Source organism: Sceloporus undulatus, chromosome 2, assembly GCF_019175285.1.
Source record: "Sceloporus undulatus isolate JIND9_A2432 ecotype Alabama chromosome 2, SceUnd_v1.1, whole genome shotgun sequence".
Taxonomy (NCBI): domain Eukaryota; kingdom Metazoa; phylum Chordata; class Lepidosauria; order Squamata; family Phrynosomatidae; genus Sceloporus; species Sceloporus undulatus.
The window spans coordinates 270,060,464-270,069,594 of record NC_056523.1 but is presented as its reverse complement, the minus strand read 5'-3'; positions in this window follow the sequence as shown (position 1 = coordinate 270,069,594).

The following is a 9,131-nucleotide window of genomic DNA, read 5'->3' as shown; positions in this document are numbered from 1 at the left end:
CATCCAATGGGACCTGAGCATCCACAGACTTTGTTTTCCATGGGGAGCCCTGGAAAAAACAGCAACCAATGAATGCCAAGGACCCAATGTAAAACCAGTTCATTGGTCTTAAAAATGGCATATATGTTTCAATCATTAAAAGCTTTGTAAATACTTGCAGACTCCTTGTTAAGCATATGCTGGAGTGGAAAATGATGGCCAGGTGGAAGGGGATGCTGATCTTAATGCTCAATGAAAATATAGGCTCAACATATATCATATTTTCGAATGCACCCACTTCAGTCTTCTCTGTCCTCATTCCTCTTTCTTCTAGTCTGGTGCTGTGGTGTCCCTGCACCTGGCGTCACCCAGTTTGAGGGTGAGACTTCCAGGGGGTGTGGCTTCTGGAGTAGGCATTCTGGGGCTGGGACATGCTCTGTCCCCCCCCCCCCCCAATGCTGCCCCTTCCTTTTCCTGATGAGGAAAAGAACGGGACAGTGTGGGGGGTTACACAGGAGTATGACTCGCAGTGGGGAGCACGGGGATGGCACACATGTGGGGACAGCACATGGGGGAGTGGTTGGAAGAAGGTTCAATGAGGCATCACTCCTCTTCTGGTGTGTCACCACCACACACACACCAGTGATGCCACTGGTCTGGTTGTACTTCCTTCCCGCAGTTGCTAGTCTTCTTTCACTTGCCATTTTCATCTCAGTTTTGCTTTGCTTTCTGTTTCCAGGGTCCCACATTACATGTTCTCAGCCTGTTCTGTTCTTTACATACCCTGCTGTTCATTCTGTACATCACACTGTTTTCTCCCTTGTCTGTGCTTCGATATGTGGCCATTATTTTGTGCTTTTCCAGATGGAAAAATATGAAGTGTGTACACACACACACACACACACACACACACACACAGAGAGAGAGAGAGAGAGAGCGCAAAACATTATTTAACGAAAATTGGATATTGTACAATGGGGGAAGAAACAGCAGTAGAGATTTCAAGGCCTGGTGCCCATTATTCTATATTGTATTTGTGTATATGCCTTCAACTCATGATGACCACACCAATTTTATATAGTTTTGCCAGTTCCTTCCTTTGAAATACAGCCTATAGCACCTGGCATTCATTGGCAGTCCAAGTACTAATCTGAGCTAACTCTGCTTAGCTTCCAAGATCATGATTGTATTTCACCTGGGGGAAAAGATGTCTGTTGGATTTTGTTTTGTTACCTGAACAAGAGTTGCCCATAAAACAGTGGAGTAGCTAGATGCAGACCACCTAGGCTCTTATGTGCATGACTACTAGCTGTGCCTCAGGGGTTAATTCAAGAAGTTAACATAGAGTTGTCAACTGTAAAGCACAAATGCTTTTTTTAAAAGGCAATAGTGAAATAAGCAAGTATAAAAGCAATAAATTATGGCCATTTTGTATCTGCAACGAACACTTTTGTGGCTCCCTCAATACAAAATAGTATCTACTAAATCTTAGCAATATTCAATATACGATGAAATAGATATTAGAACAGCTTTATCACCTGATAGATCAAATGTGCACATGTCATAGTTAATATAACATTTACTGAAACAAATATACTGGGAAATGAACTGAATTAATCACCAAATGAGTCTATTTGCTGGCAAAAGACAAATCACCTATTCCCTATATTCATTCAAATTTAGCAAGGGAATATTCTATGCAGAACAATATGCAAGAACAGCTGTTCTGCTTTGAAGTGAACAAAGAACCAGGATCTTTAAAAATAACACTTAGGATTTTGTGGACAAAGTTATCTAGTAGAGGGCTTGCCTGGGACTTGTGGCTGAGTGTTTTTGAACATGTAGCTGAACAATTGATAGAGGTGGCCAGTTGTCTGTGTATGTGTGTAAGCGAGGGGGGCGGGAATGGCAGGCCCTGAAGGCAAAATACATCAGAGTATTTTCTCTGTATTCACCAAAATTTACTCTGTGTCAGTTGGAGTCAGCCTGAAAATTACATGGCTATTACTGAAAGTGGAAAATACTAGTCTTGTCTAAATGAACCTACTAGCACTTGAGGAGACTGTCTCAAACTAGCCCCAGCCTCCTGGGTAATTCTGTCCATTTCGGATGGATCCAGCAATCTCATTTTGCTTCTAACTGGTGAGCTACTGTCCCTTTCAAAGAGAACCAGCAAATAAGCTATTTCCATCTAAATGCTGTGCTTCAATAAGAGGGGAGCATAATCCATTAAGACAAATGGGGCACTACTGCACCCAGCTCAGCCCATGCATTCCAGTCTGCTTCTTGACTAATACAGTACATGGTGTAGTATTGCCTGTTTCCTTTCTCCTATGTCAGCTTCTCCGCCCTGTCTTTCTGGAACTCAATAGGCAGGTCACTACAAAGACCTGAAACATTTCCTCATTAAATCTGGGATGGAGGAAGTATAGCTTGCAGAGTGCCTGGACTTTATCATGCAGGGACAATTGGAAGTATAAATGGTGATTATCCCAAGAAAATCGCATATTTGCGATTAAGATTTTCACATGACATCACGATTAAAGAGCCATTATCCCAGGAATATCCTGTGAAAATTGTGCATTAGCAATAAAGGTTTTTACACGACGTTGTGATGAAAAGCAATTAAAGTGCTATTATCCCGGGAATAATCAGGCAATAAACAGGCAATAAACAGCAATAAATCATTCACAGGAAAATCCTGTGTGCGAAAATGTTAATTGCGTTTTAATCACGATTGCGCAATTTTCACAGGATGATCACTGTTTAAACTACCAATTTTCCCCATATGATAAAGTCCCATGTGACCACAAACCCTTCCTTCCAAAGTCCATGAAACCCCTGGAAGTTTTTAGGTGAGAAATTCAAAATCCACAATTCTTCCAAATGTGGCTATTTGGTCTTTAACATCATGCACCTCAAAATTCCCCACAATAGGTCCAGCTGGAAAACTAAGTGTCTGTACAGACAGCCCTGAAGGCCACCCCTTTTACAACCAGATCGTGGCTGTGGCAACTACATGGTCCATCTCCGATCTGGCCTTTCCAGGGCACAAAAAGCTGCAAAAAGTGGCTCCTTTTTGCACCCGGGAAAGGATACAATAGCGATAGCTGCAGTGCTGCAGACAAAGCACCAGAGAAGCACCATGATGCCGTGTGCCCATGTGGTGTGACATCACGCCACCCTGGGAGCAGAGCCAGAGTGTGCATCATGTAGATGCTATGCCCTGACTTCGCCCTCAAGCCAGCCTTTAAGGCCTGTTTGCACAGGGGCTACAGTACAAATTGAATGTAGATTTTAGATAACTTCTGAGGTGCATTAATGACCTATTTTTCACCATAAAAAACAGAGGTACAGGGACAAAAATTGGTCCTACAATTGCTTCTCACCCTGGTCTTAAAGGTACAATAAGATTTTCATGACCCTGGCCATAAAGAAGTAATCAAGGTAAGGGGGGTGAGGGGTATTTCTGAGATAGTTCCTAAAATGTGTACTTTGCACAAATAACATTGTCTGGCATACTGTGAGTGACATGTTCCAATATAATGCTGGTGTAGGCATACCTTCTGATTGGCCCAGTTTGGCAGGAACAGTCCCAATTAATTCTCCGTCTTTCCACTTTTTCAGCAGCGTTTAAAATATCCCAGATTTCCTCTCCTCCTCCCACTTCCCCCCTTTGCTGCAAACTGATTTCAAAGTGCAAAAATAGTTTCCCCTCAATTTAATCAAGAGTGGGGAGCGGGGAGAGGGGGGCAGGATCTTGCTCTTCCTGGTAGACTGAGGCAAAAAGCAAACTGCTTCAGCCTCTCCCACCTGCATGTGACCTAGTTTTCATCTGTGAAATGTTGGAAGGTATGTATGTACCTTTATTTGGACACTGCAGATGAATGAATTCACTAGCTAGGTGTCCTTATCCTTCAAAACCCATCTGTCTATTGCTCCATCCCCTGCATCGCCACTTAATGGTAAGTGGAGAATGCAGGGCAGCTGAGAAGCATCTGGATATGTCCCTATAGCCAGAAGCACTATGATGAAGGCATTCTCTGGGAACCTCTTTTCTGAGACATAGCCAGACACTTGAATCCCTTACTTGAATCTCCCAGTTGAATCCATGTGCCCATGCAAACACACACACACATATACAGCAAATCAAGCCTAAACTCTTCTTAGAAGCCAACATGATGAAACTGAGACTGTTGTACTTTGGAAATATCATGAAATGACATGACTCATTAGAAAAGACAATGATGTTTGGAAAGGTAGAAGGCAGCAGGAAAAAAAATTCATGCAGTTTTCAGCTTGATTTGCTGTCTCTGTGTGTGTGCATGCACACATATGCATTCACATCTGTTAACATATGGCGACCCTATGAATTTCATAGGTTTTTCTTAGGGAAAGAACACTCAGAGATGATTTTGGCACTTACTTCCTCTAAAATATAGCCTACAGCACCTGGTATTCTTTGGCGGTCTCTCATCCTAGCATCCATTTATTTGGCTTTTTGGAATTCCATGGAATTGACATGGAGTCTTTTTCTTGTTCTACTGCCTTTTAAATTTCCAAACATAATTGTCTTTCCAATGAGTCATGTTGTGTTGCAGGTCGGTTGACTAAATTAAGGAACCAGTGGCCTCGGATTTGCAAAATCTGAGCAAATGTGTTGGTAATAGGGTAATTTGGAGGTCTCTCATTCATAACTACAAGTAGTGGATAGAGCGTTGGACAACAGCTCTGAAGATAAAGGTTTGATTCCCCACACAGCCACGGAAACTCACTGGGTGATCTTGGGTAGGTCACACACTCTCAGCTCCATAAATCCCCATGATAGGTTTGCCTCAAGGCTGGAAGGCACACAACAACAATAAAAGAAGATAAACAGAAAAGATCATTCTAGCATATGAAATTGTCAGTCCAGAGAATGACTGGGCCTGATGAGTTGCACCCTGTGCTTCTCTTGCCTTCCTAGGACATCATATGTGATGCACTGGTGGAAGTAAATATATTACAAATGAAGCAAAGCAAAGCAAAGCAAACATGTTTCTTCTTACTTGGGGGAGGTGGATCATCCAAAACACAATCATTTGATTTCCTTCTAGCTAGAATAAACTCTACCACTTGGCAGAGTGAGTTAGTTGTCTCAGGTATCAGATGCTGGGATACAAGAAGGTGTTGGAGGAGAGGGCTGTGTGCCATCCAACATACTCTGGTCCCCTTGAGTTAGCTTGGTGCTGTCAGGTAGAGCCTGTGCAGGGGAATTATGCCCAATTATCTGTACTAAAGATTCAACTGCCTGTTTGGGTGCCTTCTTATTATTTACCCCAGACAGTAAAATATCTTAAGTTAACTCTGGCTGTTGATTATTCTGCTCCATTGTCCATTCTTCTTGGTTTATTTATGCTGTATTTGATGAGTTAATGAATTCTTGCCAGGTGAGCTAATGATGAATGAGAGCTGAATAAGAGCTAGACCACTGACATCCTCTGAACCCTGAAAGGAAGAGTGACAGATTTGTTGTAGGTGTGTGGGGAGGGGGAGTGTTAGCTTGTTTGCTTGCTGCTTCTTTCAGCATAATTGCCTTGAAAGTGGTCATGTGCATGTGTCAGAACTTTCTTTCACTCAACAAAAGCACTCCTATGAAGTCAGCAGGTCCCAAACAATTAAAAGGCTTATTTTGGAGTGTTTAGTACTAGCAGAAAGTGGCTCCAAACAAAAGAAACATGTCATGTCACCTTGCATGCAGAATGCATGGCTGCTGTTAGTACTGAATGAGGCAGATGAGCTAGTGACTGCCCCTCCCCCCTTGGCTAGAAAAAAACGATCACTTCAGTAGCATTGCCCCATGGTTCATAAAATGTAGTGTAGCATTGCCCCATGGGTCATAAAATCAGGTGGGTAACGATATCACAGAGATTCTATTTTCAACTAAGAGTCATGTGAAAAATAATGGGAACATTGCATTGGGAATATTGCTTACCTGAACAGCATTGAAATAAATGATGATGATGATGATGATGACGACGACGACGATGGTAACATTTATATCTCACTTTTTTCCCCAAAGCTGGAACTCAAAATGGTTTATAGTCTAAAAGAATGCAGTTAAAAACATACAAAAGTGGGGGAAATGTACAGAAGTGAAGATATGTCACAGTGTTATTCATTTTGATTGATATATACAGGAGAACTTTCCAGTAGACAGGTGGATCCACTGGCATACTTGTATAGTACAGTCACTGCAGTTGGTGTCACCCAGTGTAGGTGCCCAGAAAGGGCTGCAGGTTGTGGTGGCAGACTGCACAGCCCTCATTCCCCATCTACTGCCTTACTCATCTGTCCCTCAGCCAGCTACCCATCCTCCGGCCAGATTATTGCTGGGGAGCAGTGCTATGGTCACTGGGTGGCCTGTTTAGGGTCTGGTGTGGCTGCTGGATGAGCGAGAAAGGGAGGTGATGCCATTTCGTGGTCACCCAGCAACTGTAACATCTCACCAGGTGTAACACCCTACTGGGTATATGCTCCCCCCCCGGGGTGTCACCAAGTGTGGTATGCATTCTCTGCATGCTCTTAATGGTGCCCCTGGCCACAGGTTTCACATATAAACTATAGGTATTCACTTCCATATCTGAACTTTTGCACTTTATTGCACTTCCTCTGGTGCCTGACTTACGTTTTCCGAATTTGAACCAAATTTGGAAGTTAGGCTGATTTTATTGCACTGACATTTCCCTCAAAATGGCTTATCATTGCCTCCAGTGTTGAATTTGGCCCCATTACTCACTTCGGCGACCATTTTTTTTCAAAATGGAAGCTTTGGAATTGGAAAAAATGGCTGCTGAAGTGACTTACGGGGTCCGAATTCAACACTGAAGGCAATGGGAAGCCGTTTTAAGAAAAATGTCTGTGTGATAAAATCAGCCTAACTTCCGAATTTGGCTCAAATTTGGAAGAGGTAAGTCAGGCACCGGAGGCGGTGTGATAAAGTCCTTTACCTTTCCAGGTAAACTTGTATGTGCACAGCTACCTCTCAGCATGACTGGTCTTTGTGGAGGTTGCCCAAAAAGACCCCTCTAACATTACACAGTTATAGAACTATAATTCCACTTCTACTGCCTTGGTTTCAGTCTATGAAATTCTAGGGTTTTCAGTTTAGGGATGGCATTTTTAATTCTCAGCCGGAGTGCTATAATGTCTCATTACATTACAAATCCCAGGATTCCACAGGATGGAGCCATAACAGTGAAAGGATAACCACACTACTATAACTGTGTGATGTGAGTGAGCCCTTGTTCTAAAGGCTTGTACTAAACGGGATATAATGTTGGACTGGTCTGACTCAACAGTCAGGCAGTTAAATGGAAACTCTTGCCTCCATCTGCCCTAAATTTCATTTCAAGAATACAAAACTTGTTCTTTCAAAATAAATAGTAATATAAATCTCACAAATCTACTTACACTTGAAATAAATATTTCATAATTTGGATCTTACTGATACTGAATTACATGGAGAAAAACAATCCCTTAAATGAAATTGTTCAAAAAATAGAAAGAAAGCTAACAACATTATTTTTGTTTTGTTCATGATATAGAGCATACAGACTCTGATCCTCGTGTATTTATAATATATATGAGCATAAAAATTGCATGAGTGAAAAATTTAGGCCTGCATATTAGCCTCTGTGATTGAACTCAAACCTTGTTTCATGCTTTTCCACTATATTGCCCTTTATTACTGTTTGCTCCAAAATTGCTTAGCGTAGCAGCTTAAAATCCAGTTAGAGGGAACCTCTTCTTGCAGCCTTTTAGTTTCCAAAATTCTGCCTCATTTCTTGACTTAATATTTTTGTCTCAGTTCTGTGATGATGATCATGATTTGCCAAAACACTTTTTAGGAACATTTTATAATTCTTAACAACAACAACAACACAGAAACCTTTCTAGGACATCATATAAATAGTCCTTCAGATTTTAATGCTGCCCTGTCCAGTACATTAGCCATTTCCTGCATTACAGAGTGGGAACTGTGATGACTTCAACACCTCTCCTTCACTTTACACAGTTACAAAAAGTTACTTCTCTCAAGGCTTTTTTTGATCAACAGATTTAAAATGAGCGCTACATCTTTTCACGTGGAAATCATTTTTCATTTATATCACATTTGTTTTCTTTGGTTGCTGACTCTTGCTTCATTCCCAGTCCCTGGGATTGGTTATCTTTCTTCACTGATGAGCCTTTTACTTCTGCAATAGCGAGATTTCACTGGCACAAAATCCAGGATGGCAATCCCTACAACATCAAGGAATGTCTGACATAGGGAGATGTCTACAGTGGTACCTCGGGATACGAAATAGTCAGAGCTTGGAAGTAACTATTTATTAGAAAATAAAATTCATCAGTAACGACCACATTGAAAAGGGATCTTGTAGCAGCTTTTAGAGTAATTGAAAGCAAGAGGTTGGTAGCATGAGCTTTTGTAGATTTGAGTCTACTTCCTCAGATGCATGGGATAGAGTAGAGGTAGGCTCAAGTCTATGAAAGTTAGTGCTACCAACTTCTTTTTCAATTATTCTCACAGGTGCTACAAGATCCCTTTGCATACTGATTTTCCAGCTATGTCGACATGGCTATGTTTTTGAATTCAACTGAAAACAGACATTGAGCTCTTCTAGAATAACGCAAAGTAAAAGCTTTCACAATAGAGCTCCTTCCTTACTGCCAGATGGTCCCTCCTAGTGCTGCCTCCTCATCCACTTGCAGCCTCTCCAGCTTTTCTATCTTCTGCAAAAGTTGGCTGGTTTGGGATGGATGACAGAACCTCTATGACACTGTAGGTAACATGGCCAATCATCATTCAGATCTCTTCAGTCCCTTTGCTCACTATTGTCTTTAGATGTTGTGAGACCTAGTATGCTTTCTATTTTAGAGGAACAATAGTTTAAAATGCTTTATGTAAACTGCAAGAGAATGTCCCCACTGCCTGTTCCCCCCTCTTCCCTCACTCAACAGTAGGAGTGAAGAGGAGTTAATAGCCAAGGAGCCTGGTGCAAATTGTAAGTACTGAACCACAAAAATCCTACAAAGCTTTCTTTGTCATTGTTTTGATATATACCAGAAGTGGTAGACTGGGGGAAAAACACCCTTCAACTGGGAATAAA